This window comes from Camelus bactrianus, chromosome 15, assembly GCF_048773025.1.
Source record: "Camelus bactrianus isolate YW-2024 breed Bactrian camel chromosome 15, ASM4877302v1, whole genome shotgun sequence".
NCBI lineage: Eukaryota > Metazoa > Chordata > Mammalia > Artiodactyla > Camelidae > Camelus > Camelus bactrianus.
In genome coordinates this window covers 60,037,238-60,053,286 of record NC_133553.1, presented here as the reverse complement: position 1 = coordinate 60,053,286, position 16,049 = coordinate 60,037,238, and the positions used below count along the sequence as shown (strand labels likewise).

Below are 16,049 nucleotides of genomic sequence, written 5' to 3'. Positions count from 1 at the left end.
ACAGAATATGGATTGGATAATTTTAGTGATTCTGCTTATAAATGAAAGGGCCTTATAGTTGCATTTAAAACTGATATTTTACAACATAAAAATGAACAATAAAGTTCAGGCTAATAATTTCAATTTTCAAGTTTTGTTTGCTTCGAATAATATTAAATAGCAAAAATTTTAAAACCGTGGTAAGTTGAGAGAGAGAGAGACTTGTGGAAGAAAGGAAAAAGCTTTAACAGCACTTTTTTCTGGGCCCCACAAATCATCCTTCCAAATGTATTGTTTATGCCCCTTTGTAGCTCATGAAAACCCGGCCTTTTCTCTAAAACTCTTGTCTCTGCTGTGAGTTCTTAAAGCCCATTTCAAGACCTGGAAGTCAAGAGATGACTCTTCTTTCTCAGTCTCAGCTGTACAATATCCATACCCTGAGAGAACAGGGTGGGGTAGAGAAAATGCAGAAAACCCACACTGGTTCACATCTCAAAATACCTCCCCACATGTTAAAAACAAAAACAGAACAATATGGAGTGACTAGAAATCCCTTGAGGGCAATGACTTTCTTTTTTCCCCTTGTGCTTAACATAGTGCTTTTCTATGGTAAGGACTTAATAGCTGTCTTTTTCTTCAACAGGTGTTTGCTCAGTTAAATTTAAAACACTCTTTTCAGCATGCCATTCCAGTTCTCAAACACTTTCAAAGGCTCCCTACTGCCTTATCCTATAGATTGAAACATTTAACCAGGCATTTAAAATTCTATAATTTGAGTTCAATCTACTTTTCCAAATTCACCTCCCAAGACTCCCTAGAATATCATAAGTAATGGCTGAACAAATATGGAATGATTGGATTACACAGCTTCTAGGACTTAGAGAAACTACAGATGTACAGATGGATAAATCATTAGCCCTTTTAGGGTTAGGTTTACGTAATAGATGCAAACTAACAATGTCCCAATATTGGGAGCCAGTGATGGGTGTTACAGACCCTAAATGGGAGTCACAAGATATACAGTCCTGAGAACAGTCATCTCTGCAGGATCACTTCTTGGCTTCTGCAGAAATCAGAGCCCCAAAGCAGGAGAGAAGCCTGCAGCTCTTGCTCAATCCGCTGGGCCGGGTGTGGACCGCTGGCCTCCCAAGCCACCCCGCGGAGCTCCCTACCTGGGCCCAGGCAAGCTTCTGGAGCTTGAGGGCCATGAAATCTTTGCCATTACTAAGCATCAGAATTTCGTATGCTAGTAATAAGCCATTAAGGAAAGCTTTGGGCAGAGATAGGCTTTTAAGGCAGTATAACCCAAGCAGGGGCTATTCTCAGTGTACCTTTGTGGGAATCAGTTGCATTTCCAACATGCCTGTGTTGGGGAGATTTGTAATCTGACAGGGGAGGAGAAACTTCAAGAGCCATCCCATCTATTCCCCTGTCTTTAGGTTAGAAAACCCCTAAATCTTTCCAGAAAATTACCTATCTATTCCCAAACCTTCAGGTTAACTCCTTCACTTGTTTGTCAACCCTGATTTCAGGGAGCTATTTCTGATATCTAACCTAAATCTCTACAGCTAATTATCTTTTCCCATCTCCTCAGTCTCAGTCAACTTTAAAAGGCCTTTTGTGTCCACCGCTTATTGACACAAGCTAATAATGCTGCTACTGTTATTGTTTCATCCTTACGGTTATTATTAGCATTGACGGCACACTAGGAAGTATATAAAAATACATAAGCAAACAAATTTTTAGGTCAGTCTTGAAAGAAAGCTTTTTAAAATGCAGGAATATTTGGATGCTTCTAACTGGGAAATGGGGAAGTAGGCAGATGTGGGTCTCAGATCTCTGACTGCGCCCACTCCTCAAGGGCCATCCCTCATCTCCCACTCAGCCTGGGAAGGAAACGTAGAACCAGATAAATGTATATTAAACATGTATGGGGGAGCAGGGAGTGATATGGGACGCCACGGTGGTAGAAGCTGATAAATAAATAAATGAACCTAATCCCCCCCACCCCCAAAAAAGGAACAACAACAACAACAGCCAAAAAAAAAAAAAAATAATTTTTTTTTAATTAAAGGAAACAAAAGTGCACCATAACAGCACCTTCCTTATCCTTCCCTCAAAGTGCCCCAGCTAAGAGCAGAAATGAAAAACATTGATGCAGCCTCTAATGAAAGATATCCCAAGGCTTGGGGCTTATGCCATCTTGTTGTTTCTTACCCTTTTTCACTTATAAAACATTTTAAAGATTTATGCATGCTGCTAGACACACATTTAGTGCGTTATTTCCCACAGCTGCATGTTATTCCACAGCATCTGCTGCATTTTATTTACCCGTTGTGTTGTACAGGTGATATATACTAAGTTTGCCTACAATACACTGCTATTTCAAGTATGGGTGTGTATTCCCAGGAGTGGAACTGCTGGGCTATCAGGAAAACACATGTTACATTTCATTACTTATTTCCAGATAACTCCAAAAAGGACTGTACCAGGGACTTGACTCCCAACAGTAATGCATGAGAGTTCATGCTTCCTCTCATCCTAGCCAACACTTGGTGTTATCCAACTTTCACCTTTTTGCCTGTTTTTTTCCTAATTTGTATGTTTTAACATTTTCGCCCATTTAATGGGTATAAAGAAGTAACTTGTTTTAACATGCATTTATGTGATTATAAGTGGGGTAATGTCTCTTCATCTACTTTTTTTTTAAAAAATTGAAGTATAGTTGATGTACAATATCGTATGTTACAAGTGTACAACACAGTGATTCACAATTTTTAAAGGTTATATTCCATTTATAGTTATTATGAAATATTTGCTATATTCTCTGTGTTGTACAATATATCTCTTCATCTACTTGTTAGTTTCTCAAGCTTCCCTTCTGTAAATTTGCCTGTTCATATCCTTTGGCTATTTTTTTTTCTTTTTTTTTTTTGAAGTTTGATATATTTAAAATTTTTTTAATTTATTTTTTAAGCTTTTTTTTTGGGGGGGAGGTAATTAGGTTTGTCTAATTTTTTTTTTTTTAATTGAAGTACCAGGGATTGAACTCAGAACTTCTTGCATGCGAAGCATGCACTCTGCCACTGAGATATACCCTCCCCACCTGGCTATTTTTCTATTGTGTTTCCTGTTTTGTTTTTTTCTCAATGATTTGCAGGAATGCCTAGTATATTCTAGATACTAATCTTGTGATGGTTTGGAAACACATCTCAATCTATCAGCTTTCTCTTGTCTGTGATGTCTTTGTTGAACAGAAAACTTTAATTTTGATATAGTCAAGTTCATCATTCATCATCATTATGCTTTCAGAGTCTTATTTATGAAGTCTTTTTCTATCCTAAGATTCCAAAGTTATTCTTCTGTTTTTAATTTCAATTACCTTGAGGGTTTTCCCTTTCCCTTTAACTTTTTTTTTTTTATTCATTGAAATCTCACCTTTGCATATGGTATGAGACGTGGATGTAAGTTTCTTTTTCTCCATGGTGAACCAATTTTCCAATTATCTATGAAACAAAACCTCTGTGTTAAGTTGGCCTATTGTTCCTGATCCTTCATGTCCTCCCTGACATAGAATTATACCTCCATGCCCTTTGCTATGTGGGTTTGCAGCATCTTCCACTAATACGTTGGATTTGACCATGTGACTTATTTGGCCAATGGAATGTTAGGAGATGTGATGGGCACAGAAGTGTTAAATGTGTTTGAGTGATTTGACTTCACCTCTTGAGCTTCTGTTATTGCCAGACTGAACATGTGATAAACACCTAAACTTAACCTGTGTTCTGGAGCAAAGCCGAGCTGAATTCAGCTGAGTCCAACCAAATCTTGACTAGACCAGGTGAGATCAGCAGAGTCTGAATTCACACACAGACCCGTGAGAGAGAAGAAACAATGGCTGCTATAAGTCATTGATATTTCAGGTTGTTTGTTATATAGTATCATTATTGAAGCAATAATTGACCATCTCAACATGATTTCCTCTTAGATTTGTGATGTTACTATTATCATATACCAAGTTCTCATAGGTAAATGGGTTGTTTCTCAGTTCTCTGTTTTGTTCCACTGTTCTACATGTCTGTTACTGTGACTTATAATCTGTCTTATTATCATGGGAAGGTTAATTTCCCCTCTATGGTTTTCTTTTCCAAAAATGACCAGATTATAATGGAATTTAATTTTCCACACGCATTTGAGAATGTTTAAGTTCCTTAAATCCTGTTACAAGTCTGAATGGTTTGCACTGAGTTTATGAATACATTGAGAGATCATTGCTATCTTAATGATGTTACTTCATCCTATCCAGAAAAATTATATATACCCCCTATTTAGGTCTTCTTTGATCTTTTAATACTATTAACATTTTTTTCCATAAAAGTTTTGTGCATTTTTTCTTAGGTTAATTCCTGAAGATTTTATAGTTTTGTTGCTATTGCAAATAGTATCCTATTTTCTAGTTTATTAGTACTAGTGTGTAGGAATACTCATGATTTTCATGAATTGATTTTGTATTTGGGAATCTTTATGTATCAGGATTAGGTTTGGCTATAAGTAACAATACACACACACATAGACAAACTAAAATAGAGTGGCGTGAATGATACAGAGGTTTATTCAAGAAGTTCAGGAAGGTTGGAGGTGGCTACTTTAGGTCTGGTGGCAGTGTAGCAGGTGCCTTCTGTCTTGCTTTTCTACTGTATGTGGCTTCCATAGCCAAGCTCAGCTCATGGTCTAAGATGACAGCTGAAGCTCTGGCTATTCTATCTTCATTTCAGATGGTAGGAAAGAGGCTGAGGCACACTCTCTCCCTTTAAGGATGTGTGCACCAATTCTGTTTTTAACCTGTCATCTGGAACATGGCAATACTTAGCTACAAGGGAGGATAGCAAATGTTATCTTTATTCTGGTTGGCCATGTGCCCCATTTTAAAAAAAAAAGTAGTACCGTGGAAGAAGGGGAGAAAAGCATCTCTGTCGCCTTACTGATTTCTCCTATTATTTCTAACAGCTTATTGTTTCTATTAGGTGTTTTATGTAGTTGACCATATTACTGCAAACAATTCCAGTTTTATCTTTTGCCTTCTGATTCTTCTATTTAATTTCTTCTTCCCTTTATTACAAATCTTATTTTGTCAGCCAGGACTTTCAATATCATGTTAAACAGTAGTAGCAACCTTGTCTTGATTCCACACTAAAATGGAATGAGTTTAAAGTTAATCCATTAAATAATATTTTGCTGTACATTTTTGGTCCTTTATAAAGTTAACTAAGTTTCTTCCTATTCCTAATTTTCCTGAAAGTTTTCATTGGTAATAAGTGATGCACTTTCTCGATGCTTTTTCTCTCTCTCTTTTTTTTTTTTAAATGGCGGAGGTACTGGGAATTGAACCCAGGATGTTGTGCATGCTAAGCATGTGCTCTACCACTGAGCTATACCCATCCCTCTCTTAGTCTTTTTTGAGGTGATTTATATGGATAGGTTTTCTGGTATTAAATCAAACTTGAGTTTCTGGAATAAAATTTATTTGATTTATTATGTTTTTATGATAAATGTCTAGGTCAGTAGCTAGATAGGTGTATTCTAAACCAAAGAGAGGGAAATGAGACTTAAGGTTTCTCCTAGTTCACTGGAGTAAGCATATTAGATTCAGTTAGCAGTATTTTATTTGGAATTTTGTGTGTTTATGTTCATAAGTGAAATAGGCGTATTCTTTTCTCAAACTGTTCTTTTTCAGATTTAGAATCTAAATGTGCTGTTTTTCTTTTTTTCCTGTCTCTGCTTCCTCTTGCTCATGGGGGCTTTTTTCTTTTCTTTTCTTTTCTTTTGTAATTTGGATTGTAAGCTAATGTTTGTCTGTGACCTATCTGTGGGAATTCTAATGAGACCTGGGTTGATGCTCAATAAATGATGTGCTTTTGCTTCCTGGTCCATGTGGATTGTATATAAACTCTTTGAGATAACAAAAATCTCATATAGTACTTTTTTTTGGTAACCATAGTAGTTCTTAGTATGTCATTAGTCTCACTCTATTGTTTGGGGGAAAAATGACAGTAAGAATGTAAATGTATTATTTATGTATTGAAATTTGCATTTTGAAATGTGACTCCCATGTATAAAAATTATGTCTTTGTGTACTTTGAAATCATAAACTAGTAAGTGTCACACATAATGCAGATTTATACATAACATCAATTACAGGTGATATTTTTAAGCTTATAAATTTATTTGACATCCCCATATTTTAAGTATGGTAGTTATAAGCTATGCCTATGGTATTTATGAAAGACAATTTACCATTTTCATCCTTTTTTTCAGGGATCACCCTGCCAATATATAACACAGGCCTGTACACAAGAAATGTAGAATGGGAGGTGATCACAAAAATGACAGAGAGAAGATATATGGGAGAAAGGAATATATGTATGAGAAAGGAAAAGAAGAAAGGAAAAAATAAATAAGGGTTTTTAAATTTTCAAAAGGAAGGAGTAGGGGGAGGATATAGTTCAAGCGGTGGAGCGCATGCTTAGCATGCACAAGGTCCTGGGTTCAATCCCTGGTACTCCCTCCAAACATAAATAAATAAACTTAATTACCACCCCCCAAAATTAATAAAAATAAATAAATAAAATTTTTTTAAAAAGGAAGGAATAAACAGAGGCTCTCAAATAAAATATTTGATATTTTAATATTTATTCAAGTCACTTGGGGTATCTGCTAAAAAAGCAAATGTCCAGGACCAGCCTACAGAGATGGTGATTCAGTAGATCTTGAGAGCAGACTCAGGAATCTAGGTGGGCCTTGGACAACCATTTAAGAAATACTGGACTATGGTGAGCACAGAATTAGAAAATGACACATGGTGGGGACTGGAGGCATGCCAGTAACAACAGACAAGGGGGCAACTTCTGCCACAGGATGCTAACCCTGGGTATTTGAAGATCCTCTGAAAGATACTAGTGTATGTCTAGACTCATAATCTTCTGTTTTTAGTACCATCCACAGTATGTAACATAACACTGCCACAATTATACTCACCTGAGCATAAAAAAAAGAGAGAAATGGGCTTTCTAAAATGTACTTTAGCACATTCTTAAATGTAGTATAATAGCCCATGTTAAAAATGGAGCTGATTTTTCCCACATGAGGGATCTAATTTGTTTAGACCATCATGGGGTGACCTGGCTAAGTGAATGCGTTTCACCTCCTGCAGATCACTATGTCCAGGGGTGAGGATGCTGGCCTCCTCGCACTGCCAAACTCCATAGAAATTCAACACACAGAGGGGCCATACATATACAAGCTGGGTGCTATGAGAAGTCTGCAGCACCACTCATTTTCTTAGGTAGACTCAGGACTACAGGCTGAAATCATGGAGTAGGGCCAAAAAAAAAAAAAAAAAAAAAAAAAAAAAAGAAAGAGAAGAGGTAAGAGGTGTCAGGCCAAGTGCCACAATTACGGCTCAGGGGAAGGATCTATACCCTAAAGTGACAATAATCATGGAAAGCCTCAATATGACTAGACCAGGCCTTTATGTTCACTTATTCCTCTCCTCTGAATTCCAGACCACTGTAGGTTTTAATCTTATAATTGTGGGAAAAAATGATCTTGCTCACTTTAAGACCATATATCAACCCTAGGCCTCTGTGGTTGACTTATCTGTGGAAAATGGATATTTGGTGTTCTAAGTGGATTTGATAATCTGTTTTTGTAGGCATGTGATACGTGATTTGCCTTTCCTTGGTTTCTTGATAGGAAGCAATTGTCATAAATTTCAAATAGTGTGCAGACATGCACCTTGTGGAAAAGATGGATTTTTGCCAGTATATTTGCTTTTGTGGGCATCTCTGTTCAGGTTTATTAGTGATTGCTGTTACTTTCAAGTACAAGTGCGTGGGAAGTGTTAAGGTCTGTAAAATGATTACTAGACCGTAGGCAAGAAATTGAGAAAAAAAAGCCATAGCTCCTGGAAACAAGCAGCAAGACGTACTAGCAGTCAGCGCTCCCTAGCATTGTCAGGGTACTGGGTCGGGAGGGTGGGCAGAAAAGTGGGCGAAAGAATGGTGCGGGAGCAAGGGCTGGGGAAAGCTAAGATATACACGTACATGTATTTAAAAAAAAAAAAAGAAAGAAAGAAAGAAAGAAAAGAAAAGCCCGGAAAGCTTCACTCCTGCCAGGTTACGAAGTGCCTTTTCCAGAAACTCAGTAAAGAAATGGTATGTATTCAGGAGCTGTTTCAACCTGTCCACACCCTACCCTGACTTCCCCAGAAACAGGCAAGCACGGAGGCAAAGGCCACTGCCAAGCCTCCGGTCTCTGGCGTCCAGCGCCCTCAGCTCGCAGAGAACAGCCCCACAGAACGTCACACGGAGCTGTCTGCAAGAATGGGCACTGCACAGACGCGGGGCAAAGTTTTGATATGATTCACTCCAATTCTGGCTGCCTCTCGGGAGTGGGGTTTGGCCGCAGGGGCTCCCAGGCAGCGCCAGGCAGAGGCTGAGTAGCAGCAGCAGCATCCGCCGCCTGCAAGCTGAGTAAGGAGCCAGCCTCCGCCGCCGCCTCCTGCTGCCGGCGCGGAGTCGGCAGCACAGCCAGTCCCTTTGGCTGTCACGCCGCCAGCAGCGCGGCCCCTCCGCCGCCCTCCCTCCCCGCCACCCTCGCGCGGCCCCAACCCTCACACTGTTATTTGCGTGACTGACCCAAACCGGGCGGGAGGGAGGACCCGAGCGCCAGAGAGAGGGGAGGGCGTTAGCCCGCCCACTCCTTCCCCTGTGGCTCGCTGCGGCACCTTCTCCTCCTCATTGGTCACACGCTTGCGTCCATCACCCCCACGCAGCCCTCGGATTGGCAGAAGGCGTGCTTCTGGAGAGAGGAGGGCAGAGTGACTCCGCGGGTCTCCGGCGCCTCATCTTTCCCTCCACCCCCTACTTCAACGTCCACCCACCTCTCCCCACCCCCCACTCCACTTCCCCCGCCCTGTTCGCGGCAGTGTCCTTAGAAGACTCATTGGGCCAGGGGTGAAGCCAGCCGCCTGTCGAGCTGCGCTGTCGTTGGTCGACGCTCACGCCCGTCGGAGCGGCGGGCTTCACCATTGGGTGGCTCCGTTCCGCTCCCCGCCCCCCCAACGCCTCGCCCTCTCAGTCGCCTCCTCCCCTCCCGGCTTTTCCACAGCCCCCTTTCCCCTCCCGTCCGCGTCGCATCTCCCCTGTCCAGCTGGGCGGGGACTGCTGTACGACTCTGTAAAGTCTGTGAGTCACTGCACAACCCATCAATCCAATTAAATGTCTTGAGCGAGCCGAGCAGGCGGTGCTGCTGCCGCCGCCGCTCGCCCCGCCGCGGCCGCCCCTGCTCGCAGCGCCCCTCTGATCCATGGCTGTCTGTCTGTACTTGTTACGGTGTAACCTCCTCCTCCGCCTCCGCCTCCTCCTCAGGAGCCGCTGCAACTTCCCCTCAGCTAGCCTCCTCTGCTTGGGGACTGCAAAGGCATGGGATAGACCTAGAGCCACTTCTGTCTCCCTTCCAGCCCTCGTTCAGCCTCCCCCCTTTAAATTAAAGTCTGTTCCTCGCGTCTCGTCTTTTTAGAGATTTATTTGTCAGTCTTTTATTCCCCCTGATTTTATTTTCCCTCCCTGGCGCAGGGGGTCGCAGGGGCCGGTGGGTTTATCTTAGGGAAGGGGCAGTCCACCCCCACCCCACCCCCGTTTTCCCTCCTCCCTCTTCGGCCGTGACTTGATTTCCCTGCTCCTCTCCGCTCCCACCCCGCGAACTCACAGTCCTGCACTCGAGTGACGCACCGACACCCCCCGCCCACAGCCCAGACGTCCCCTCCCTCGCTGCCACCCCGACCCGTCTCGGAGCTGGACCGGGTGCCGACTTCACAGAAGGGTGAGTACCGTGTTGGGCGTGGGGGGAGCGGGGTATCTGGAAAAATGTAGCCGGGCCACTTTAGGGAGGGCAGGGATCACGTTGTGGGCTAGAGGTTCCTGGTCCGGCGTGGATTTGAGGTGGCGACTGCCTCCCTCCCTCGCTCCCACTTCCCCCGCCCCTCGACTCCTTATTCACCAGCCTTGCTGTATTTCTAGGTATTGCCAGACTTCCACCATCGGAGCATTATAACGCTTATAAAATGAGCGGTAATGGCATTCTTTCTCAGTGAGCGATCATAGTCAGCGGTATGATCTGATAGACTCTATGACCTGCAAAAAGTGTAAAGCGGCTAATGGGTACATTTTCCCCCCAATCAAAGTTAAACTTTTATTCAATAAAGGCAAAGCAAAAGGTATTTCTAATTTGAATGTGTGGAGATAGAGCAAGAGAAGACAAGATCGCCTAGTGGCATGGCTTACTCTTTTTATTTTAAGATAGTTTTATAGGTTCCCTTTTGGAAAAGATATTAATTCAGGATTAACGTAAAGGTTATGAAGTCTTTGAACCTGTTGGAAGAAAGCAAGGCAAGATGGAAATCCAGCTTGACATTTCATCTTTAGCGCACCTCTATTCTAGCAACAAATTAAAACACAGAATTTTTTATTTCTCAGCCACCAGGCACAGTGGGGTATGTTAAGGACAAATAGGGTTTTTTTTTTTTTTCTTTTGATATCCCTCTTTTGTATACTTGAATGCTCTTGAACAAAATTTTAATTTGGTTTCTTGGTTGTTGGTTGTTCAAAAGTACACATACTTGCCCATAAATTGTTCATGAGAATCTTGCTCTATGCATCTGTAATATTTAATCTGAGATAAAAATAAAAATTATGAGAAATAGTTACTCTGAATCAGCTTCTAAGGTCACTTTTGAGAATTTAGCCTATTTAAAATGGTATTACTCCTTTTGAATCAAGTTCTGGTCTAGTTGTCCACAAGATTCAAATTAGGCCAAACCAAACATGTTTTGAAGTATTGAAGTACAGGAAAGGCCTCTTCGTAGTTCATTCTCTCCTTCTCTTTCAGACTAACCAGAATAAGTTGTTGCTAAATTTAATTGTAAAGAATAGACTGTTCCTGTACTGAAATCTGCCAAGTTTCTACAGAAAGATTTCTTTTTAAGGAGGAGAAATGTGTTTATGATCAGCTCAAAGTAGTAAAGTTGAGTCAAAAGTAAATGCTGTCATAAGGAAATGCTTGTCATAAGCCCCCAAACCTTGCAGTGTTTCAGGAAGACTTATACAAAACCTTTTTGAATTGTTTAATAAATTTCATCATGTGGCCTTTTTCATTAGTGAATCATTGAGAGGCCTCCTAGCACTGGGGAGCCATGCTGCCTGAGTTTGAATCTAGCCACCATCCCTGGATGGCTGACTGACCTTGGGAAAACTTCAAACCTGGCCTGTTCTGGTTTTCTCCTATAGTGAGAGGGATGACTTTCCTCTAAGGGTTGCGGTAAGGATAAGTGAGAGAATGCAAGTCACAGAGCACTTGGTGTTAGCTGTCCCCCCTACCCCTACAAAAAAAATCATCCACTGAGCAGAATATTTGGTGTAGTGCTTAAGAAGGGGGCCTCCACAATCAGACTGTGTAGGTTCAAGTCCCAGCATTTTCTCTTGCTATCTTTGTGATCTTGGTCAAGTTAACCTCCAATACATCATCTGTAAAATGGAGATAATAAAAGCATTTACTTCATAGGGTTACTGTGAGGTCTGAATGAGTTAGTATATGCAAAGATCTCAGCTAATGTTGGGTACATCTTTTCAAGTTTAATTCTCTGTTATGTTCCTGGTATGTCGAAACATGGGTGATTATATTTTTTACATGTATATTTTTTGAAAAAATAAAGAATTGTTGCTGTCAGTGAAATAGAATTCTTATCCATATGTATGATGTTTTATGGGATTTATACTTTTAAATAGAGTATATGATTTTTTATGAAATTTAGTGGTTGGATGAGTTGAATTGATCACTCTTTCATTTGAACTTGCATAACAGAATATACATACTTTTATTATGATGATACCAATCATGTATTTGCTGTTATATGTGATTTTCTCCTCTACTAAACAGAGAACTCTTTGAAGGTAAGAATAGTGTTTCACTTATAATTTAATCTCCGGTGCCTATCAGAGTGCCTGGTACATAAAGAAGCTTAATGAATGCTGTGGAATGAATTAAACAATGTTATTCTCAATTTGTTTATGAGTAGTTGAATGACACTGTAAGTGATATTATGGAGAATACTATTTTTGTACTGTTGAGTTGAATTTTTATGTTCTTTTTTTTGGTAAATAGAAAGGGAATTATAGTATAACATGTTTTATAAGGAAAACATTTTTCATTTTGAATATTAAACTTAAAATAGTCTGAAAAATACATATCAAATATCTTCCTTTAATACCTGACCTGGCCACTTTTTATTGAAAGATTTTCTGACTCCCAAACCTCTTGTCACTAAGTTGGATTTTATTGTAATTAATACGAATTATACAAATTAGGTTTTGAATGTCCCAAATAATGATGTGATGTTATTATCGGCTTCAGAATTAATAATAAAAAGGAGAATTTGTCAAACCAACACTGTGAAAATGAAACGGCATCATTTCCTTAAGGACCTAAGCTTTATTTCTTTTTCCATTTAAGAGTGAAACTCTCTTGAGCAGTCTTAATAAATAATTAGCTTTCCAAATAGCTGTAGTGTAATAGGAATCATAAAGAAGGTGTAGGTAATTAGTAAATAAAACACTTAAACTTTAAACTTCACCACGTACTTAATAGGCATTACACAATTGGGTAATATATTTTTTAAATAAGCAAAATTGATGGGGCCTCTGTCACCTGCTTCATTTATGGAATCATTCAGCTTTACTTGTCAATAAAACCAGTTTAATTACTGTACCCTCTGAAATTATAAAATGCAAGAAATATCTTTCATGAAAGAGATATCTTCAGTAACAAAATCTGAATACTAACCTACTCGGAAGTGTTACAGTGTCCCAATAACATCATTAAAACTTTTCAAATATGTGAGCTATCTAGTACAATGTGGATAATTTTGAATACATAATCCTTTGTTTAACCAAATCATCATTTACCCAATTTAGTTGACTATGTTACATTTTCACTGGCTAAAACAGTTAATTAAAAAAACTCACCCTTTTTTGTTCATACACTTTTAAAGCAGCCAATCTAAAATAAAATAAAAATATTAATTTGTAGGCACTTAGAAACTACACTTAGGTGTCTGGTCTGCAAGATGGAAGGTCTGATTTTTCGCTTGACACATTTCAGCATGACATTATTTCTATAGCTCACATCTCTTTCTTTAACATTTTTTTATGAAGACATTTGAATATTAGTATTTTACAGACGTATAGGATGTCTTCAGCTTTTAAAAAAGGAAACTCTCTGATGAAGAATTGTCTGGGAAGAAGAGGAAAGGCATAGAAATAACCTTTAGAGCCTGTGATTTCTATCTTTGTCTTTTCACATTAGGAAAATGGATAGCAGTATACTCTGTCAGTGATCAAAAGGAGAGGAAAATTATATATGCATTATCTATTGATGTAAACTTAGAATTGAGGTCTGTGGAGATCTAGAATGAACAGTGCTACTGATTGGCACGTGACCTTGAGCACTACACTTAACTTCCCGGATGCTCCCTGTTCTCATCCTTTCAGTGGGAAGAGGAAAGCAGTTACCTTGCCCTCACTCACAGAGAATGTTGTAGGGATAAGTTGTAAGTGCTTTTTAAAAGCATTGGAGAAGGACAAAATGCAGGCAGAATACACGTTAGCATTTAGAAACAGATGTTTGTTTATCATAATTTAAAAATTGTGACTTCTAGATCTTTTGTCTGAGGGGCATTTTTCCCTTTAACTTTATATTTGTAGAAACCTCTTATTGATGTGTTCACAAGAATGTATAAGGTACCTAAAGAGGCAAGGAACTTTGGTTTAATTGAATGGGATTTTGAATGTTAACACAGAGTTTTGGTACATCCTGGGTTATAGCAGATGTTGATGTTGTAAGAACAAACTGTATGTATGTATCTAGGAGATAATACATTTTATTAACTTAAAGCTTGTAAAACTTGCACGTGTGTTGCAGGAAAAAATGTTCAGGTATATCAGTTCCATTAGCATATTCAAAGAGAAAAATTATATTATTTACTTTTGAATTTCAGGAGAATTGCTTGGTTATAGGATCCCTCCTTACACACAGTTATTTTGTACCTTGACTGCAGTGAAATGTGCACATTTCAGAATATAGTGGTTTGGAAGATTTCATTTATTCCAGCTAATCTTTTATTTAGGAAGGTGAGTGAAAACAGGCGTGGAAAGGCTATATTTTAAAAAACTAGTTGTTTTTTTTTTTTTCTCTTGTCCCTAAGAGTGAGGTGGAGACTTTAAGAGCCCAGAGTTAGCACATTATGTAAGTTTCTTTGAATTCAGCTTTCTGTCTCTCTGGTTATTAGCAGAAGAGTTGTCACAACCTCATGATGTTACTTTTTTTAAGTGGAAATGAAATTCTAGTGGATGCAGAGTAAGATCTATTAAAACAAGTGGGACATACAAATAAATACTTTTTGTTCCAACTAATATTAAGTACAGTGAACAGTGATCCTCAAATACAAGGTTGCTAAGCAGAAAGCAACTTTTAAAAACATACTGTCTTTTTGTCCTTACTGTTCAGCATCCAACTGATGAAAAAAACTTGGAGTGATCATATTTCTTTTCTACTTTTGAATGTAAAGTTTACACTGATGTTTATAAAGTTTTGTGTGGTGTTATGTACAACTTTTTAGTATTGGATATTTACTTTTAACATACTAAATAAAATGACCAAAACAGTCCACCTTTATTTAAGTTTTATCTGATTTTCACAACCCTCTTCCCTATGTTCTACCATTGTTTTTTCTATATGAGTTTGTCTGTCTTTTAATGTAGAATCTTTCTCATTTTGCTCTTATTTTCTTTCCACATTGGTCTTTTTCCTTGATCATGGCAGGTTTTTTTCTTTGGCTCTCTTTTGCCTTTGCCTCTGTATAAGGTATGGAGTAAGGGTTTTCATCTATTTCAGTCTGCTTTTGTGAGGCTGAGGCAAAGGCCTTTCATATAGAAAATGTGCTTTGCTTTATCTCAAAAGATGAGCTCTGACCCTCTTATCTACATGAAACTTAAGGGGCTTTTTTTTTTTAATTTTTTTTTGTGGGGGGAGGTAATTAGGTTCATTTATTTATTTATTTGATGTTAGAGGCAGTCCTGGGGATTGAACCCAGGACTTCATGCATCCTAAGCATGTGCTCTACTGCTTGAGCTATACCCTCCCCTCAAGGGGCTATTTTATAAACCTAAAACTAAGTTTTAACTTACGTGAGGTGGTGACGTGTTTATTATTTACTGCTTTTCTATTAATCTCTTGTTGGGGAATACCCACAAAATTTTTTCTGTCCACGTGACTTTGAAACATCTCAAACATCCAAGCTTTGTTTTGCACAGTGCCCAGCGCTGGGTGAGCCCTGGCGGGTGTCTGAGCAATGACTGTGGTCACCTGACCACGTGGGGGGCAGCAGGCCTGAAAACAGCACATTAGAGGTGAAGAGCAGCTCCTTTGTTTTGTTTTTAACTCCTTGAAACCAGACAGAACCTCAGACTAAGTCCACTGTGAAGTTTTCCAGGGTTCGCCATTGAGTGATTAATGGTTCCTGGTGCAGTAACCATCAGCTTTATTGTCTTCCAATGGCCTCAACTCAAATGAAATGTAGCCCTTTGAGTTAACTTTTGTTTTGATTTTAAGAGTTCTCATCGAGAAAATCAAAGGTTATGAAGATGAATATGTATTTTTAAACAAAAAAGGTTTACGTAAAAATCCCTTGAGTAAAAAGATTTCCCAAGGACCCAAATCCATTGATTTGGAGAGGATGTTTAATAGTTTCTTAAAATACTTGACATCATTCAGACATTAGTAGTAGAAAACCTTTCAATTTGATTAAACAAAATGAATCTCCCTTTTGCTTTATATAACAAACAGTCCACTATTATTTTTTATTTAAAAAGTTCAAATATAAGATTAGATAAACTGCATTTTGGAGTTGATTAAAAAAGAGATTTTTCCAGAAATTATTCTTTATAAAGTCTATGCCT

General features: G+C 39.0%; 1 protein-coding gene across 1 annotated transcript in view; it reads left to right on the top strand.

Annotated features, from left to right (window-relative positions):
• Positions 1-9,161: 9,161 nt before the first annotated feature.
• The window catches only part of SERTAD2 (SERTA domain containing 2), a 105,584-nt gene continuing 98,696 nt past the window's right edge, over positions 9,162-16,049 (top strand). Inside the window, exon 1 of the mRNA XM_074341228.1 lies at positions 9,162-9,861. The gene's annotated coding sequence lies outside the window, so the exon portion shown is untranslated. The remainder of the gene's footprint in view (positions 9,862-16,049) is intronic.